At 34.8% G+C, this 14,374-nt stretch overlaps 1 protein-coding gene across 2 annotated transcripts in view; it reads left to right on the top strand.

Annotated features, from left to right (window-relative positions):
- The window catches only part of LOC129949031 (uncharacterized), a 173,595-nt gene that overhangs the window by 52,520 nt on the left and 106,701 nt on the right, over nucleotides 1-14,374 (top strand). For both annotated transcript variants that reach the window (XM_056060232.1, XM_056060230.1), the window contains exon 3: nucleotides 13,012-13,049. The gene's annotated coding sequence lies outside the window, so the exon portion shown is untranslated. The remainder of the gene's footprint in view (nucleotides 1-13,011; nucleotides 13,050-14,374) is intronic.

The following is a 14,374-nucleotide window of genomic DNA, read 5'->3' as shown; positions in this document are numbered from 1 at the left end:
TAAGAGTTTTGGGTTTTCATCTTTTGTTTTGACTTTTTGGGACAGTATTATCTGGATAACACTTTGGGACGGATGAATTGTATATCACTTATTTAAAGGATGTTTCCCATTTATTCTGCCAAGCACTTACACATTTTGGGACCTCAAAATAGTTTGACCGAAATACAATTTTTTTGATCTGGAAAGTGATTTGTGTTGGGACAGTTAGTATCTTTAAAGATTGTGAGAAAGCCTTATGAAATATTTTACATAAGGAATTACAAAACATTTATTTTGTCTCAAATTGTTTTGTTTTTCTTTGTGACAGATTAATGACGTTTTGAGTTTTATCTAGTATTTATTTTGAGGGTAGTACCCGTAGCGTGATGGTTAGTGCGTTGGACTGTCATGCAAGAGGTCTTGATTCAATCCCTGCCTGTGCCACCTAACTTTTTTGTACGGATACTGCCTCTTGGGAGGAATTGGCAAATCCTTCAAGAGTAATTTTTGTCATGAAAAGTGCTTTCTCAAATTAGCCCTTCGGACTCGGCATATAAACTGTCCATCTCTGAGAACATTATTCGAACACAGGAATGGTTGAGAGTTGTAAGTTACTAGGCCTTGGTTCTTCATGGACTGTTGGGTTAACTAATTTATTTTCAAGACTCTTTGGAACAGATGAATTTTACATATGTATATCATTTGCTCAAACGGTTTTAGCATTCGATTCTTTTAAGCATTTAAAAATTATGACTATGACTAGAATAGTCATTCAATAAATCTGTATCTTAAAAATAACTACTAAGTGCATTTTTCATTCATATTGAGACACTTTGTGACAGCTTTATTTCTTGAAATATATCGTAGAAGCATTCGAAGGGATGAAAAGTTTTTTCTCATATAGTTTTTCAAAAACTTGAAATTTTGAATCAGATGAACAACGTCTATTATTTGCCTAAATAGTATAAGCTATCTGTTCATCTAACCATTAAACATTTTTGGGACACATACAAAAACCACCCTTTATTTAAAAACAAAAAATTAATAAATGCTTAAAAACCTTTATTATTACGATTGATTAATACGGTAAAATGGTGTATTTATAGGTTGGGACATTTTGGGACGGTTGTATCTTCTGAATTCTGCCTCTTGAACAGTGGATACTGGACCATATTGTAAATTTCTATCTTCGTAACTTTGATAATTTTCGAAATGTTTGTTTTGAAAGGATAAGAGAAAAGCATTTGACTTGAAACTTTGGGACAGCTATTTATTCCCAAGGATGCTAGACAAAAATTATGGAATGTATACTCTGTGAGGGGATTCCAGTCACTGCTTTATCTTATAATTTGTTTTCCCAATAAATCACTCTTCCTTATTTTGGGACACTTTGTGACAGCTGTTTTACATCTATTTTAAGTCTAATTTATTCGATGATGATAGGGTAAACTTTTTTTTAATTCAATTTATAGCAGCTTGTTATTATAGCACTCAATTCTCACTTTCCTGTCAGTCTTTTGACATGGTTATGTTTACTGCGCTAATGCAATGCCAAAGAAGTGATCAGTAAAATGCAGTTTTTCACCCTTATTATGCCTCTCTGAAATTGTAATGGTTCCATGAAGTACTAGTATACTACTTTATTTACCTACCTACTTACGAAATGGTCTCCAAAGAGCCAAGCAATAATAAAACCCATCCAAATGCAGAAGAAGGAGAAGGAGGAGATGGAGGAAAAGGCGCAAATATACATAACAAATAAAAGAAAAAAAAAAGAGATATTATTCAAATTGAAATTGAAAGTGAAATTAACGTGATTTCATCCATCTTTAACCACTCTTCTAGTCTTTCTGATGTATTCTGTGTTGTGTTGCCTTGCTTTCGGTTTTTCTTTCTTCTTTACATCACAGCTTACAACAAAACACGTGAGAAACGTATGCGACGAGTACAAGTACGAGACACCGTGGGGGCATGGTGTGGTGAGTTCGAGTTGAGTACGATGGCCTCCATTCTACAGCAGCGCCACATAAAGAAGCTAATGGCTATGACATGGGGGTTCTGTGTGTGTACTCATTGCTCTTTAGCTAGCTCCCAGTCTTCCCTTGCTCCTCCTCCTCAACCTCCTTTGTGTGTATTCTATCCTTCTGCATTTCTGAAGTTGAAGCAGAGAAACTTGTACGTTTTTATTCTTGTCGTTGCCACTGAGGTTGGTTCTTGGGTAATATGTTTTGTATGAGAATGAGAGTGGTAGATAGTTTAGTGCTGGACTTGGATTTCGTACAAACCAGGCTTACCATACTGGGCTATTTATCGAAAACTGGGCTATTTTTTTCCATGATTCCCGTCACTAATTTCAGTATGACAGTTGACAGCTCAATCAGAATTGGGCTTTAAATTGCCATGGTGAAAACAAGAATGGTCTACTTTTTGAGCTACTTTTTGGGCTACTTTTTCAACTTCAATTTTGGGCTACAAATTGGGCGTTTGCCTATTTCAGGACATGGCAACCCTACTTATAAGGTATTTTGTATTGAGGTTCTTACGGTGTTTTGTGTAATGTGTGTTTTTTTGCGAGACGATGATATGGGTACATTCTTGGTGCTTTATAACGGAGACATGTGTAGATAGAAGGTTCTCGTGTTTGGTTGTTCTTTCTTCTACTTTTTCTTTCGTTCTTGTTTTGTAGTTGGTTTTTCTTCCTTCTTTTCTTTATTTCGTTTTCCCTTTTCATTATGTGACCACTTTTCCTTTTATTTTTTTCTTTGATTTTTTATAATCGTTGGTTTTGTGCTGCTTGCGACTTAAGGTTGAGTTGAGACTTGGTTTGCACGCACTCTATTTTCTTTGCCTTCTTTTTAGTCCCGGTTACGGTACGGGTTGGGTAAGGAAAGGAATGTGGATTTAATGTGGTCCATTTCAAATGCTCTGTATACTCTGTGAAGTCTGTTTAGAGAGGTTTTCACTAAAAATATATATAACTGTAACGGTTGAAGATGATGATAATGATGATGATAGGAAGGAAGTATGCTGATAGCAATGAGTTTCCCTGTAATTTCGGATCATATTCCTTCTTTATGATGGCGATGTGAATGGGGTATACACAAGTCGAGTATCTACTTTTTTTTTTTTTTCTTGAGCCCAAGAGGGGAGTTTTGGATGGTTTTCCTGGTTTTCTTCTTTTTTTCTCGTCTTTTTCTTCGGTGGTAGATTTTCTGGGTTATTTAATTCAATTGAAGTATTACTTTGGTGCTCCGTATAACCACCAAGCAACGAACACCCAAAGATTATAGACGTGGAAAATATTTGCATGATAGAATGAACAACCATTCTGATGATGATGTTATTATATTATACCTACCTAAGAAAAAGATGCTAGCTACAAAGTTATCTGGGGAATTATTATAAATGATTATATAGGTACCTCTGACAAGCTGCTTTTTATACCTATCAATTGAAAAGAGGAGACGAAAAAGTTTTATCCGTGTCAATGTAAAGTCTTCTGGGAGAACAATATTAAATAAGACACGACTTCGATGCTCTGATTTCCATATCGATAGTAGTTATGTATTTACCTAACCTACCTTCCTTTCTTAAGTTTGGAATATGTTTTTTGAAAAAAAGAAAAAAATTAAATTCAAATTAGTTACCTTGAATATCAAATGATTTAGTTTAAAAGACTGTTGACATCTAAAAGTTCTGTTTGTTTTGGAAATAAATCGCACTTAAAGAGAAACAGAAAAGAACCTGCTCCCATAATTAACACTTTCGACTTCTATTTCTTAATCATTTTCTTTCTTAAAGTCTTCTGTCAGTTTGACTCACTAAATTCGATTCATGTTAAATATTTGACAGTCATATGGTGAGTATAGGTAAAATTTGACAGTTACAAATAAATTGAACAACAACGACGTTCACATTGCATTCTTTTTAGGGTTCCTAATGGGTTCGTTCAATATCAAATAGATAGGGTATCCGGATAACATTTTGTTCCTGTTTTACGTGTAAACAGCATATCTGATTCAACTTACGGTTGAATTTGAGGAACCTCAAAATGGATTTCAAATTTTTATATTTTTTGGATTAAACAAAAAAAGACTTTAGTTGAATTTGAAAGACGTGGAAGTTGACTTTGTGCGTTGGAATGTCATGCTAAAGGTCCGATTAACAAATCTTACATCTTTTTTAAAACTGGCTTAAAATTGACAACTGATTTCCGTGGCTTTCCTAAAATACCATATTGACGTTATGTATTACAAAATGTTTGGATTGGGATTCTTTGGACATCTCTTCAGAAAAGTATATTTTGAAGAGATAGAAGAGTGTATTTTGAAGTATTAATGGGTTAACACAGTATGATTAGGAGCGTCAATTGCTGTCAAGTGTCAAAATATTAAATACCCACAAAATGCTGTGAACACAATGCCACACAGCCATAGGCAAAGTTGCTGACAAAACCACACAAGTTGAGCTATTTTTGACTTTTGTATGCTGCATTTCTGACATTTCAACCATACATGCTCGTGTGAGGGCAAATTAAGCACATTTCAACGAAAACAAATAATAGAGTCGAAACTAAATTCAAACTCTTTTCAAACCTTGAATAAATGCATCAACTTTAAATGTTTGTATGTTAAATGCAACGTTGTACAATTTGATTGTAAAGCGCTAAAAATATTACGTTTATATGACACTTTTTGACAGTTATTGAAGATGCAACTATGATTTTAATCTCTATTGTGTTTAGAAAGTTAAACAAGTTGGGATAGTTTTTGACTTTTGTCTGCTGCATTTCTGACATTTAAACCATACATACTCGTGTGAGGGCAAATTAAGCACATTTCAACGCAAAAAAATAATGGAGTCGAAACAAAATTCTAACTCTTTTCAAACCTTGAAGAAATGCATCAACTTATAATGTTTGTGTTTAGAAAGTTAAACAGGAAGCAAAATGGAGGACAACTCAATTCATATTCCTCATTTGACAGGAGGATGTTAACAGTAGACAAAAATGAAATGATTCAGCTCCATTGAAGCGTTTTGTATCCTAATATTTTATTTTATCTAAAGATAAATTATCCCACCAAAATCAACTTGAACCTTTGTATCCAAAATAACGGTTCTTTGTATTATTATTTCATTATTCAATCTCAGAAGAAGAATAAATTCCATAGAAAGCCATTGATTGCGCATTTATATTATAAGATATTGTTGCCAATTGTAAGGTTCAATCAAAAATAGATTCAAGAACTTTTCAACAACAGTTGTCAAGTCCATCACCAACAGATAGAGCTGCATAGCTCACAGACCCTATATTCTTAGCATATACCAAGCTGTTAGCTATAAAATATTCTCCCATAAAAGTTCATGGATTGGAATTGGATGGCGTCCATTTACTGTAGACGAGTATATTTTATAACAAGCAGTGGTAAGCAAATTTTATCTCTCATGCATTCTCCTCAACTCAATTGTAAATGAAAGATTTTGATACCAAAAGGAAACCAGAACTTGGACAGAAAAATAAAAAAAAAACAAAAAAAAACAAGAAACGTAGAAAAGCAAAGGCAGGAACAACAAAATTGTACACAAAAAAGAATACTTCACAAAAAAAAACAACAACTGAAGACCGAGAAGCTGAAAAATAGCAGAGTTTGCGCATTTGCTGCAAGTTCCAAGCCGAAGCCACCAACAAGAATTACGATACTGGCAAATAAAAAAGAACCAATACCACGTTCGTCGTCGTCTTGGTCTTCGTCGACGACATCGACACACCACCATTCTATATAGCTCATCAAATGGTTGCAGCACCACTACACCAGCACAGCATGGCTTGTGGACTTGGATTGTAGAACACTGCTGAAAGGGCAATAGCCTCCCTTGTGCTACTATAGTGCTTGGTGCAACATTTGCTGCAATATAAAATATCAGCAAAAGCCTAACCAGAAACAGAACCAGAACCACGCCATGCCATGCCATCATCATCAGAATTCAGAAACAGCAGCAGAGAATAGACGACCGACAACTACAACTACAATGACGGACGTACAAGAAGAATCCAAGGAAAACGGATAAAATGGACTTTCAAAATGAGAACGAGATTGCATAGAGCACCATCCAGCACCAGCGTCATCGTCATCCATCGCATCAGGCGGATGGACTTAGACTCTATATATACTTCTCTACTCAACCCAAGAATGGGTAAGTTTTTGAATTAGTGTTCTATTCGTGGTGATGGGCAGGAAGTTCAGTAGATTCGGGTGGAGTGGGGTCTGAAGAGAGAGATATGCCATCAAGCAGTAAGACATTACCCTCGAAGAATTGTAGAAGAGCAGGGCTGATAACAAAGCAGCACTGCTGCAGAAGTTGTTCCTTTTGTGTTTTGTTCGGATGATTCTTCATCGAAAATGCACCAAACTTCTTCATTTTCATTCTTCCAATACCTCACACTTCCACTTTACCTCGGAATATGGATAGGATATGACTTAAGAGCTAACTGCTTTGATAGTTTCTGTTGTTTGTTGTCTGAGATGAGGGCTCATCGTCGTCGTCGTCATAGAGCACCACAGAGCACACAGACAAATTGGATCTTCTTTGCATCTTGAATGGGTATACCCTGTGCTGTTCTGCGCTGGTTCTTTACCGCACTGCACTGGCTGATGTGATGGCTTGTTTGGAATTCGAATCAGTTAAAGGAATCCGCAATAAAGAACCTAGAAGCCATTTCCATACTCAAACGTTGTGTCTTTTTTCGTTTTCCGTTGATTGTTGTCTGCAATCTTGAGAGGGAAACCTTACTTAAGAAGACCAAGAAGACTAACGACCGACGATGGAATTGAAGTCTACTCGACTGACGGACGGAGGGAAGAAACATTTACTTGGACGACACTACTATACATTATGTTGGACACAAAAGTGTATTTCTTCGGAACAATTGACCGCTGCTGCTTCAGCATTTCTGCTTTCTGCACTCTTTTGTGCAAAATAGAATTTTGAATCAGAGGGAATGAATCGGATGCATGGTTGTTGTACCGCTGCCCGCCGCCGCCATTACTGACTGGGATGGGATGACTGTGACAACTACGACTATGACAATCGACAAAACGATGGATGATGTTGATGATGATGACGCTGATGACAAAACCCCGAATGTTAAATCTGGCCAAATTGGACGCCGCCGCCATGCCACGATGATGCTACTACACCTAGAATGCTTGCTGGTGCTATATGCAGTTTTAATGAAGATAACGCGATGTGCAATTGAATACCCTCGGAGGATTATGATGATGCCAGATTGCTATACCTAGCGATGCGATGGAAGTTGTTGTTATTTCCGGTGTGTCTAGGGAATATAATTTTCTCTTGGTCGGTTTGGCTGTTTCGCTGATGGTTGGTTGGCTGATGGTTGGTTTATTGTGGCTATGGCGTTGGCGGGGCGGTTGAATTTTTGAATTGATGTTTGATGACCGGATTAAGTGTTGTATTTAATGCGCTCAGTTTGGTTTGGAATTTTTAAGTGTTGTGTGTGTTGAAAAGGAAGAAGCACGGGAAGAGCGAGGGTAGGCTTTAGGAAGGTAGATTCATATCTACCTATTTTAGATTGTGACAAAAAATAAAATTCAAGAAGTTTTTTGAAGCATTTTTGTTGTTTGGATTCAACCACAAACCATGCATACAAATTGTGTGTGTATATTGAAGCAGTTCTGGGGAGAAGTGATGAAACAAATTGGATTTGAGTTTTAATTTAAAAATTGGCAAAATAACTCCCAGAGCAGTAGGCCTTTCCATTGGGTAAAACTTCAATCTTCAAGTTAGGCGTGTTCAGCGAAATATGATTCAAAATTTTACAATTTTTGTATCAAAAGGAGGAAAACAAAAAAATTGATAATCTCTGGAAGTTTATATTCCTGACATTTGACGGAGTTTGTTTTGAGTTTTGACATTGACATTGAGTATTGACTACTACACAAAAACTGTAAACTGTCATGTTGTTTATACCATGACTTTTATATACGATGAATAGTTATTTTGACGTTTTATAACTTTTTCTCGATTACACAAATTGTTGTCTAAAATTTAAACATTGCTGCATCAATCCGTTATGTATTTTGATACCATGACGTTGAAGCTAGTTAAAATTATAAGCTCCAAATTAAAATTGATTAAACACAAATGACAGGTTTTAGAATTGCATTTTATTGATTAATTCTTCTATTACCTCAGGTTCTTAAAAATCCTATCTTTCAAAATATTAATGAAAGCACAAAATAGTCCATTCGAAAAGTGTAATTTGATTGCCAGAATAAAAACCTTGTTCACCAGCGTAACTGTCAAAACTCAAACTGTCAGAAATAAAAAAATAATTAATACTAAGTTCGTTCGCGTACCTTCCTAAAACAGTTTAATTTTACGAAAAATTAACTTAATCCTGTTGGCGTACTTAAAAATTTCGTGGTTTTTCGTTAAAGAGAGCGCTCAGAAGAGAGTAAAATATTACAGCAACCTAGGAATTTTAGACCAAGACATTTCTTTGGGCTGATTTGTGAAAAGGGTCAGCATAATGTTCCTTGAAGTTAATTTTGTCTTTATTTATCCATTTACAAAAAAAAATTCTAAACAGGAAATGAAACAATGATGTTTCAAAATCTATATTTTTTTTGACAATCAAATTATGGGAACTTTAAGTCCACATAGTAGGAGTGCTCTACCCTGTCTTAAAGGTCTTATCTACTACCTATGCAAATAGTTTCTTTTTGCTAAAAACCGATACCCTCACCATCCTAAATCTCCTTTGACATTTAAATCTATGTCAATGCCAAAAAAAAAACTACCACCATCTTTTATTTATTTGTTTTTCTGTTTTGTATATCTGTCGGAAAATATTAAAGCTAATAAAAATTACTTTTTGACCATTTTAAGAAACTTGAGGTGCGTTTTCTGGCCTCTCTGGTTCATAGGTAAGCACCTTTAAACTAAACAGACCCAAAAAAAAAGAAAACATTCAATCGTCCTCACTGTGCCAACAGAATTAGCAAACAAACAGGTAAAGTCAACTTTAAATACAGAAGAGTCTATAATCCCCTTGCAGAATGGTAAAATGTTATTGTCACCATCATCAACGTCTTCAACTTCAACTTGAAGTTTAAGAGAGGGGTAACAACAGCAACAAAAAGAAGAAGACTTACAAAAGACCCAAACCTCCATAATAAATATAAATCGAATTGATACGTTTTTTTTGTTGCTTCTTCTTCGACTTTTTATTCATTTAACACACCCACCTTTTCAAAAGCTTTTTATGTTAAGTGAGGTAGTTTAGCCTAGCATGCCAATCTTTTTTCGATTTACATATCGTCTTCGGCATTTATAAGCTTTTAAACCATATACAGCAAATTCTTGCTCTTTTCGTGTGTCTTCTTTCTTGCGCATTTTCTTTTCTCAAAACATCTTTTATGCCATCGTGTAAAAAGAGCGTTCGTCTTCATCGTCAACAGAGCCGCAACTGTCACCCTTCCCGCACTTCCACAGCCAATCGACTTCACGCTACCAAAAGTCTAGGCTTTTTTATTCTCGTCTTTTTATTCAGTGATTTTCAATAAAGATTACTTCCTCAATCAATTTTAAATCTTTCAATTTATATGCGTGAAGTTGTAGGTTGAAAAAATGTTAAAGACATCATCATCATCAGCCGATCAGCGTCGTCGTTCGTCGATATCTTTAGTGAATACTTATTTGACCTTCTTTTTAAGTTAATTTATTTTACTATTAATATATTAATTTAATGTTGTGGTGTTTCTTTTTACCTCGTGATGATGGTGTGAATATTTGTTGGTTTTTTCTTTCGTTTTGCTGGCGCTAACATTAAGATTTTAAGCAAGCCAGACGAATCAATCTGAGTGACAGAAATGTCACTTTTGAGAGCGAATGAATTATGAGTTCGGTTCTTTTTCGAATGTGACATTTAAGGTTAAAGTATTGCTTAATTTGAAAATCATCGACATTAGCCATAAGGGACAGTGAATGAAGACTTATTTTTCTTGTAAGTCCGTTTTATTTTAAAGGCAAAGATTTCGTATGCTGGTTTCCTACTGTAAAATAATTTAATTCATCAATAAATAGGTATCTGTCAAGACACAGATTTTTTCCTTTTTTAAGCTTTACCTTACATCAACGCTAATAAAATTATGATCACTTTTGAAGTGAATCAACCAAAAACAAAATTAGAACTTAAATTTGACAGCTGTGTTGACACTTGTTCCCTAGATATAGAAAAATACACCTGATGACTGCGTTCAACCTCGTGTTGGATAAGTTCTCTCGGATAGATGCATTTTCAGATACCTTATAAATTGACATAACTGTCAAAAAATAAAAAGGACTTTGCGCTGTCTCCAAAAACCATTTAAATTATTGTAAAATGAGCTTTGAACTGATGGTTTGAAAAATTCACCTGATTCGTTGGATGATGTATACACATGGGAATTAAGTTTTTAGGTTAAAATTCAACTCAGCTGAACGCAGCCAATAGTACAAAATTATCTTGTTCTATTCCCCATACAGAAGTCAATTTATTTTTATAAATTTTATTTTACCAATGGGAAGACCGATTTTTTTTTTTCAAGTCTCAATAAAAATATAAAAAGCCAAACAAAAGAATCGCGTAAGTGTCAACAAATTTGATAGACTTACTGAAAGGCGCTGAGAATTTTTAAGACCAAAAGGTAAGATTGCACTGAAACAGTGTAGATCTTCTTAGAGCAACTACGTTCAGGAGTCATGTCAAATGTTTTTTTTTTTAATTGAAATTTAAATTTCAAATAAACTCAATGACTGTATAATTCTTATTAGCATTGTTAATTTGAATCGAATTCAAACTGAAAACCTGGAATTCAAACCAAAAACCTCGATATCAAAGCTGTAAACTGTCATTTTGATTTTATTCGAAATCAATCTTTCGATCTGCTACGAGAATTGATCAAATATGTACCTGGATGCAAATTTCGATTTGATCCTATCTTTCAACCCATTCATGTTATCTCGAATAAATAATATACGAGACTTTTAGTCAAGATTTGACAGGTGACAGCAAATAATGTCTATTGTCAAAATTAATTATATTTGAATATAATATTGATTTTGTTAGTACCTATTCATTTTGAAGTTTAGAGAATATGAAGTGCATATTATTCCAGTAAACCTGTTTTTTTCAATTCATTTAGAACTGTTTGTTTTTAAATTAACTGTCACTTTTTCAGTTTGTGTGTTCTTTAACTATTTCAATTAATCTTTCTTTTCTGACGTCACTGTCACAAAATCCTGTCACTGTCATCCTTGAATAATTGAAACATTTTATTTTCTACCACCATCCGAATGATTTATAAAATTTAAGAAAAAAAAAACGAAAGTTCTTTTCACTGAAAATCTTAGTGCGAAGGAGGAATCACCTTAAAAAAATCTCACACAAACTTCGGCATACACCAAAAAGAGAAAAAATTGCCATCGTCTTCATCGTCATCAATAATAATTAAATCAGCAACGCCATACGCTTGCTATGGCTAGGCTATAATATGGTTGGTGGTTTGACCTTCAAGTCAGTTCCAGAAATACGACTTTATGGTGTTGCTTGCTTGGTCAGCCACGCCAACCTGCGATGGTAATGCGTTTAGTATATTGACGACATACCAAACCAAAGGCAATGGCACGTTGGTGTTTGGCGGATGGTTTGGGGGCAACCGGTAGTGCGGCGGCGGTGATGGCGCTGTCATTCGTTGTTCATTGGATGTGGTTATGGCTTAAATTGGCCTAACCTATACCTACCGCTACCTTCCTACTGATTGACTTTGCCTGCTCTTTGCGCTTTCAAAGAAGAAGAAGATTATTTGACATTTCAGTTCAGTTGAGTTTATACGGCGCGGTGACGGCGGTGCGGCGGCGTCTAGATACGATTATAATGGAGATTCTTGTTTTTGCATTTTTATATACTTCTTTGATTTTGCCATATAATTTCATGTGAGGAAGGCAGAACCAAAGCCTAAGTTTCAAGCTAGTTGACCTCTAAATCAGACTGGACAAACTAGTGACAGAAAAGCAACTCTAAACTCACCATACTTCTTGGGTTTGACTTAACTGTCATATCATAAATCTTTCGAAAGTCAGCGGGCAATCCGGCAATGCATTTGAGCGTGTGATGATGATTACTACATCGAATGCGAATCCATGCCATCCAATCCAATGAATAATGAGGGAATGGGTAGTTCTTGTAGTTTTCCATTCCTCCTGGGAATTTATATCTTTCCTTGACGCTCCATTCGATTTGGTAGACTTATGTATTCTTAACGAGACCGAACGACCGACTTGCATCAGCTCAGAGCGAAGCAAATAAATTTATTGTTAATAAAATGCGTGTGTGTCACAATTTTGGGACGCGCGACGACCTAGATACAGAATCTATTTTCAGATAAAAAGGAGAGAAGGTGTGGTAGATAGCACTCGGCGCTGTGGCGGCGGGCTGTGGTGAAAAGGGGATGTCTGGGACATTGGATGGATTGTTGGCGTTATTTTTGTTTTCATTTTTTGACAGGGCAGTTCAAGCGTATTTGTTATGTATTTGTTTTCGCTCTTTTTTCTAAAGAATCTGAAATGGTTGACAAGTAGAGGATTTGTGACATCAGTGCTGTTGATGGGTGCGTGGATTTGGTTGGTTGAGTCGACGGATTTGGATGATGGCTAGGCGATGATGATGATGATGATGATTGGGAAATGTTGACACTTAAGAACCTGGGTTGGATGTCTCTTCTCTTCAGAAGGTTATTTGGTATTTTTCAATTAGTAAGAACCATTTTTTTGTGTGTGATGTCTTCTTTGTCTTATGTGAATGTGAAAGGTGTGTTACGTGAGTGATATATAACACAGATGTTGTCATTAAATCACTATCCTGAATATTTTGATGATCATTCTAATGTCGAAATAGGATTTAAAAATGTTTCAAATGACATAAAAAAAAGACATTCTTTTAATCTCTTTTTTTTATTTTAATTTCAGATTTCTTCTTCGTTTCTTCTTCTGATGTTCTTAGCAAAGTAAGTTTTTAACATTTTCTCATTTTATAATTATCTACACATTTTTATAAATATCTGGTTTTCAATCATTCATGGTCAAGTAATCATACACATCTTCTTATATTTTGTATTTCTTTGAACATGTATGTTTTTATTTAGCCTTGAAGGAAGACACGAAAAAGTCTAGGAAGTTATGTAGAAAAATGACTTTTAAAATGCTAATTTAAAATTAAAAGAAGCAGTTATAGAAATGAAAACGAACAAAAAGAATGTGTATACAAATGTTCGTGAAAAAAGACAAGTTGTTCTTTCTTTCTATAAAACATAGTGAGTAGTGGTGATTAAAGATTTTATGCGTTTTTATTTTTATAATTTATTGACTGAACTTTAAGGCTGGATTAACATGGCTGATTACTTGATTATAATACTTAACTTTTGTATTCTTTTGTCTCAGGCTACATTATGTGTGTGTTTTATGCAACTAATTTTAATACAAAGAATCAGATTCACCATGTTGAAGATGTACACAAAAAGAACAGATGAAAGCACTGACGTCTGTCACTTTCGTTCAACAACTGTCAAACGAACTGGAAATAGTGTAAACAAGACATATTTTAATATGTCAATTCGGATGTGTTCTTGTTGTTGTATTAACATACAGAATAAGATCCTGTCATTGGAAATGATTTGCTCTTTATCCTGAGTACATTCTTTCAAAAAATTGACTCCAAGCAGTCAACCATACCATCTAATTTAATCTTTAATCATTGAAACTGAACTTTGAAGTCCCTCACAAACATGCTTCAGCTTCGTCTGCGTTACGGTGGGTCTGCTTTGAGGTTGCTTTGAATGACATTTCTATTATTTCATCCCTACAAAGAGCAAATATTTTGTTTGTTGACATTTTTTTAACAGCTGTTGAGCTGTTAAACAAAGCAAATGTTCAGATAATTGAACTAAAGCTTTCGTTTGGAGTCACATTACGTTACATTACGTTCTTTTCCTTACGATTGTCAAACGAAACGTGAGATCGAAGCTCCATTGTGATTCAGCCATTATTGTCAATTTGTTGTTAGAAGCGTAATCAATTTAGTGAAACTATTTGACTTTTTGAATGACATCTTCACTTCGCAGTTTACAAATCTATATTTTTTATTGGCGCAATTGACTGCAACCACATTCGAATAAAAATAAATTATCCTTTTAAACAAATAAAAACAAATCAGAAAACAGTCACAACACAAACAATTGGAAAATGATAATTATTTTGACAGAAACATATAAACAAGTGTATTCTTAGATATGTTTACAAATTATTACAGTTTGCTGTCAAAAATTAGACGCTA

Source organism: Eupeodes corollae, chromosome 3 (assembly GCF_945859685.1).
Source record: "Eupeodes corollae chromosome 3, idEupCoro1.1, whole genome shotgun sequence".
Classification (NCBI taxonomy): domain Eukaryota; kingdom Metazoa; phylum Arthropoda; class Insecta; order Diptera; family Syrphidae; genus Eupeodes; species Eupeodes corollae.
This window is presented reverse-complemented; position numbering and strand designations above follow the sequence as displayed.